Genomic DNA, 6,893 nt, shown 5'->3' with positions numbered 1-6,893 from the left:
ATGGGACGGGGTGGCCTGGGACAGGTGCACGCAGGGCAGGACGGCATGGGGCAGGTGCACACAGGGCGGAATGACATGAGGCGGGATGGCACGGGGCAGGTGCACATGGGACAGGATGGCACGGGGCAGGTGCACATGGAGCAGATGCACAAGGGCGGGAGGACATGGGACGGGGTGGCCTGGGACAGGTGCACGCAGGGCAGGACGGCATGGGGCAGGTGCACACAGGGCGGAATGACATGAGGCGGGAAGGCACGGGGCAGGTGCACATGGGACAGGATGGCACGGGGCAGGTGTGCACAAGATGGGGTGCCCTAGGACAGGTGCACACAGGGCGGGATGCACAGGGCAGGTGCACATGGGGTGGGATGACATGGGGCAGGTGCACAGGGAGAAAAGAAGGTAGTGGTTACATTCTAGGTCTTAAGTTGGTGGTAGGTGATGGGTAGGTTAAATATAAGATATTTATTTCACCTGTTTTGTTTTGTATGTGTCTTAGCTTGCTCAGCTGTCATAACAAAGTGCCACAGGCCAGGGAACTTCATCCCCAGAAACCAAATCCCTCTCAGTTCTGGAGGCTGGAAATTGGAGGAGCTGCTCCCTTCCGAGGCTGCAAGGTGCAAATCTGTCCCAGGCCTCTCTCTTGGGCTTTTTGGCCATCTTCTCTGTGTTTCTTCACATTGCTTCCCTCTGTCTCTGTATCCACACTTCCTCTTTGGTAAGGGCACAGTCACAGTGGAAGAGGGCACACCCTAACGACCTCATTTTAACTTGATTTCCTTCTTAAAGTTCCTGTCTTCAAATAAGGTCCCATCTGAGGTTCTAGCGGTTAATACTCCAACATGTCCTTTTTCGGTGAGGACACAATTTATCAAAAACTATATAATAATAAACTACTTAAAATGTTATTTCCTTTTTTAAAAAATTAATTTATGTATTTGACAGACAGAGATCACAAGTAGACAGAGAGGCAGGTGGGGAGAGAAGGGGAGAAGCAGGCTCCCCGCCGAGCAGAAAGCCCGATGTGGGACTCCATCCCAGGACCCTGAGATCATGGCCCGAGCTGAAGGCAGAGGCTTAACCCACTGAGCCACCCAGGTGCCCCTAAAATGTTATTTCCCTTTACATAGAGAATGGTTAAAATAAAATTTTAAGACGTGACGATACCCAGTGCTGAGGAAGGTGCCGAGAGCCTGGAGCTCTCCTACATGGCCGGGAGGAAGGCCAAATGGCCTGGCCCCTTGGAAAACAGTTGGGCAGTTTTGTAAAAAGTGAGAGCAGAAGTCTACCGCGCCAGCCAGCAAACCCACTCCTGGGTATTTGCCCAAGAAAGATGAAGATTTCTATTTGCATAGAAAGCTGCACATGAGTGTTCTTAGTGGCTTACTCATAATTGCCCCAAACTGGAAACAACCCAAAACTCCTTCGACCAGCAAACAATCAGAAAAACTGTGGGACATCCATACAGACAACACAGATGAACCTAGTGTGGGGTCAGCCTCAGAGCAGCACACACCTCGTGATTCCACTTAGATGACATTCTGGTTGAGACAAAACTGTAGTGGCAGTTGCCTTCTGGGGCTTGGGGTTAGGGGAAGGGTAACTACAATGGTGCAGGGGGAGGCGTTAGGGCTGATGACACTGTTCTAGATCTCGATTGTGGTGCTGGTAGTTACGTGGCTATGTTTGTCAAAGCTTCCGTAAACTTCCCATTCAAAAGGACAGATGTTAATGTGTGAGTTAAATATCTTTATTTAAAACAATCTTCTTAAATGTAATTTTCTCCCAGCCAAGGTTTTCTTAATTATGAAGAAGTGGTGCACGACGAAGATAAAATCATTTAGCCAGGGGCCCTGCATTCAGAGGTGCTCGTTTAATATTTCCTCTAGGCCAGCAATTCCCCAACGATGCCTGCAAACAGCAGCCTACAGAGGGGGTTACAAACGCCCCCGCAGAAAGATGAAAGTGATCCCCAGTCAAATAAGAGTGGGCCCAGGAAATAAAAGTTAAAATGTTTAATTACAACCAGACTTCTCAGATCTTTTGCCAGGATAAAGCATGTTGTAGATTTTAAGGAATTCCCCTAGGAGTTGCCCTGCATCTGGGGGGAGGGGGCGTTGGTCGGTAAAAGTTTGTTTGGATGAAACAGAGCTTCAGATGTCCAGGAGCCAGAGCCAGCATCTCAAGCAAAGCTCCCAGGCCATTTGGTGAGCACCAGGACACAGCTCAGGAAACAGGGTGAGGGTCTCAGTGGACAGGACATGGCGCTGAGATGGAACCAGCCCTTCCCTTGAGATGGGGAAGGGGGAGCAACAGCAGAATACAGCCAGGTCTCCTTTGGAAGTGATGACGTGTGGCGGAACCAGCTGGAAGACACGGTGGCCGAGCACCATGAACATCGCTGAATGCCGCTCCAGAGTTCACTTGAAATGGCTGGTTTTCATCTTATGTCAGTTTCACCCTGATTAAAAAAAGCAAACCCAAACCCAAACCCAATTCTTCACCTTAACTCTGCACTTACATTTTTGTTTCCCTCTCTGACAGAGCTACGTATTCTCTCCCCGTCACAGATGAGGTAGCAGAGGCTCAGAGAGGTGAAGCCACTAGCCAAAGACACACAGCTGTGTAAGCCGCAGAGTCAGGAGCAGAAGCAAAGTCAGGACTGGCGCCAGCGCCGCCCAGCACTCCAGAGGTTGCCTGGGCCCAGAGACAGGCCCAGAGACGTACCTGCTAGGAGGGACCCGTGAGCAGGCCAGCTCCAGCCAGAGGATGACGTCCCTCTCCCCCTCCACCAGGCCCTGGGCACAAAGCTGGCAGACCTCAGCTGTCTGTCTATCTGTCTCTACGGCAACTTGGTTGTCTGTGGCCTGCCTTGGCCCCCGGGGCAGAGGTGGCAGCCTCCCCAAGCTGACCCAGCCTGGCTGGCTCAGTCTCGGTGTTTTGGTCTGAGCTATCTTGATGTCCTAAGCCGCTGACGGCTATGTCTGGTTTCCTAACCACCACTGCCACAGGAAAAAGAGAAAAGTGGCTGTGGCCCCGGGCCAGGAAGTGTCACCTGCCTGTAATAGAGGCAGCGGGGAGATCCCCAGAACTTGCTGGGCACCAGATCGGTGAGCATCTGTGAAGGACGAATGGGAGAACAAAGCAGAGGAGTGAGGATCCCCAAATCAACCCGAATCTTTGCAGGCCAGAGGGAAGATCCCAGAGAGCAGATGTGTCCTGGCTACTTGTGCCCCCTGCCCCACCCCGGGCTCACTGCAGCGTTGCTTTCCATGTCTACCAGGTGCCAGGGCCCCGCCACGGATGCTGGAGCCATTTCCCAGCCCCTGTGCCACCTCTTGTCTCTCTGAGCCCCCACGTCCTTACCTGGATAATGCTGGAAATGATAACCTCCCCTCCTGCAGCGGTTATGCATGAGAGAGACGGTGTGTACGGAGAGCTGGCCCCTGACAGCCTCTCTGCAGGGAGACCAGCTGCGAGGCACTGGGGTCCCGCTGCTGCTGTTGCCTGGCGGCAGTGTAGGGGCGGGGGTGGGGGAAGAGGACCAGGGTTGGAATGGAGATGGTGGGCTTAGGACTGGCTGATGGAGGAAGAGGGCTGAGGAGTCAAGGGTGAGCCACCAAGAGAGGTAGGAAATGCTGGAGAACAGTCAACGGCACAAGCCTTGTGAACTTGGTGCTGGGCGTGCCGAGTGAGAGATGCGTAGCTGTCGGGAAGCCAGCAAGGTGCTTCCTTCTTGAACTCATGGGGGGTAAAGGGGTGCTGGTTGGAGATGGAGCATCAGAAGTGATCAGCAACTGCCAGGACCCCAGGGCTCTGGCCAAGCCTGATGCACTACACCCTAAACCCAGTCCTGGAAAACCCTCTCTGCTGCCTTCTGCTTCACCCTCCAGGTTGCTGGAATGGCCAGTAGGGGACAGAGGCCACCGAGGCTCCATTTCATTCAAGTGGCAGCAGGAGTCCCCAGAGGGAAGGAAAGGGGGCCCCTGGAGGGCCACGGTGAGGGGCCCATGGCTCTGGCTCATGGAGCCAGAGAAGCACTGTTAGAGGGAAACCCAGCCCCCCAGTCCTGCCTGCTAAAGGCTGCCCTGGGGGATGGACAGGAAGCCAGGGGACCCTGGCGGGAGGAGGAGCCACTAGCTGAGTCGTATCCAAGCCCTCATGATCCACACACAGGCTAACCCGTACAAACTCAGCTCAGAGAGTACGTCACTCTTTTTCAGGAAGAAGTACAAGAGCGGTTAAAGGTCCTGTCACCTGATGGCTTCCATCACCAGTGTGATCAGGGGCTTGTCCCTGCTTGCACAACTGCAAAATCACTCCTCTGGGCCACCCACACTTTACGCCATCTTCTGCAGGAAAACCCACCAGCACTCTCCAGCGGGGGCTTCTGCCCTGCCCATCTCTCTCCAGGCAAGATTCTGGAATCTTCTCCCCCATGTCCCTCTCATCTTGCAGCAAAGCCTCAGCACGACACAGTGCTGAACATGGGGTGTTTCTAGCAGAGTCGCCTCTTTGGCAGGTTCATGGGACAGCATCTGCCCTGCAGGCAGGCAGGGGCAATTCACAAGACTTTACGTGTTCTCTGTCAAAGCTCCAGTCCCCCATAGGACCTGCTGGTTCTCCTGCTGCAGTGCCCACACCTCCCTCGGGAGCCTTTCACTGCTTTCCTATCTCAGTCCTTTCCAGCTGCTGGAACAAGATCCCATGGACAGGGACGCTTAGAAACAATACACATTTATTGCTCACGGTCCTTCAGGCTGGAAGTCCAAGATCAAGGGGCCACACGGCCACATTCTGGGGACAGCCCTCCTCCTGGTCCATTGCCAGCACCTTCTTGTTGTGTCCTCATGTGGTGAAGGGGTCCAGGGAGGGCACTGGTCCCATTCATGAGGGCTCCTCCCTCATGACTCAAGACCCCCCCCCCCAGGCCCCACATTCTAATGCCATCATTGCTGGGGGTCAGCATTTCAAAATAGGAATTTGGGGGGGACACAAACACCGAGGCCACTGCACCTCCCGAGTCTCGCTCAGGGCTTCTGTGTTTACTGCGTTACCTCATCAGAGCCAACATCACCCGTCTGCCCCCTGCCCCTTGCTCTGCCCCCGACCTGGGTTGTACTTCTTCCCGGAGGCCTTCCTTGACTTGCCTCTCTAAAGTAGCCTGCCCAGCACTCTGTCCCTGTAGCTTGTTTTCATCACAGCTCTCCCCACTCATTCTCTTTCCCCACCTTCTCTAGAACGTGGGCTCCACAGTGTGTGGCTGCCCAGGAGTGGCTGCGTCCTCGGCACTTAGTGCCAGCGGGGGGAGCTGTTGGCCCCGCCTTGGGCCTCCCTGGATCCTGTTTCCCTCCCTGACCCGCCTGGTACCTTTGTACCACCTGGACCTCGGGTCACAGGTAGAGGAGAAAGCTGACCCTCCAAGCCTCAGAGCAAACCTTCCAGGAAGACCTCTGACCAGGTCAAGGGCGGCGCAAAACTCCCTCCCTTCCTGGAAGGGGCCCCGTGGACCGGATCGGGGCTCGAAGCATGCACAATCACATAGGCACACACACAGCTATGACAGGAGTTCTTTTTTTTTTTTTTTAATTTTATTTATTTATTTGACAGACAGAGATCACAAGAACACAGAGAAGCAGGCAGAGAGAGGAGGAAGCAGGCTACCCGCTGAGCAGAGAGCTGGATGTGGGGCTCGATCCCAGGACCCTGGGATCATGACCTGAGCCGAAGGCAGAGGCTTTAACCCACTGAGCCACCCAGGCGCCCCAGTGACAGGGGTTCTAATCAGGGACGTAGCAGCCCTAGAAACTTGGATAATCCTTCTGTAGAACAGAATCCTTCTGTAGAACAAAGACTCCTTGTCAAGGGCTGAGTCCTACCCCTTTGTCCCAGCCCCACCGGCTCTCTCAGTAGCAGCTTGGGCCTTGCAACACGGGTTTCTGTCTCTGTGGCTTGGGAATTCTTTGAGAAATAATTCACATCCACCACATTGGCATATGTTATATAATTGTCATCATATAGACATAAAAGCATTTCATACATACTGTTCGGAGCCTCTATTTTTTTTTCAGTTGGTATATTTGAGAGAGCTGCCCACACCAGCAGATAATGGAATCACAGCTGTTTTTTTAAAATAATTCCTTTTTTTTCCCACATGAAGTCATGCAGGAACACAGTAAAGATTGAAATAGGTAGAAAACGGATGCAGTGAAAAGGGATCTGCTGCCCATGTACCCCCAAGCTCCGCATTGTGACCCGTTTCTAGGATCTCCTTCCACGGCTGTCCCCCTGGCACACTCAGGTGACTATAGGCTCACAGGGTCGTGTCTACTGCACATCCCAGCCCCTGCAGGATCTCACCCAGTTGGCAAGTGTTAAAGGACTCGCAAACATTCCCATTCCTCGTCCAGCTGCGGCACAGGAAGCACCAGGTTCCATGCAAGAGAGAGACACACACTCAGGTTTCTCCCTTGCTTGTGAACATGCTGTGGCTCCCTATTGCCCAGCATATCTGGCCTGGCTTCCAGGGGTGACAGGGAAGAGGCCACCCACCCTGGTTCAAATCCCAGCCCAGTCACCTAGTCATGAGTAACCAAGGCAGTGCTCTAGGTCCCTGGGCCACAGGCAGATGACACCCCCCAGAGGCTTGCAGTGAGGTGAGGGGCTGGGTAATGGTCTACCCTCCCCCTTCTTTGACAGGGTTTGTTTCAGTGCCTGTGTTTCCTTGCCTCACCTGGGTCCCAGCACGGGTACAGCAAAGCCCCCAGATGGCTGCTCTGTCTGTGTGCCCCTCTGCACATCTCCCAGCCCATCACACTGCTGCGGAGGGGACCATCCTCCCCGCACACACAGATGTCCCAGGCCAGGGCCCCGGCCCTGCACCCCCAGCTCTG

General features: G+C 54.2%; 1 long non-coding RNA gene across 1 annotated transcript; it reads right to left on the bottom strand.

Annotated features, from left to right (window-relative positions):
• Nucleotides 1-2,000: 2,000 nt before the first annotated feature.
• LOC309854520 lies at nt 2,001-2,986 on the bottom strand. The gene is made up of 2 exons (XR_014306280.1): nt 2,728-2,986; nt 2,001-2,461 (listed from the first exon to the last, which is right to left on the bottom strand). It is a non-coding gene; the product is annotated as an uncharacterized lncRNA (long non-coding RNA).
• Nucleotides 2,987-6,893: the final 3,907 nt, after the last annotated feature.

Source organism: Mustela nivalis (assembly GCF_964662115.1).
Source record: "Mustela nivalis genome assembly, chromosome: 19".
NCBI classification, from domain to species: domain Eukaryota; kingdom Metazoa; phylum Chordata; class Mammalia; order Carnivora; family Mustelidae; genus Mustela; species Mustela nivalis.
Note: the sequence above shows the minus strand (reverse complement) of the source record. Positions and strands in the feature narration are given on the sequence as shown.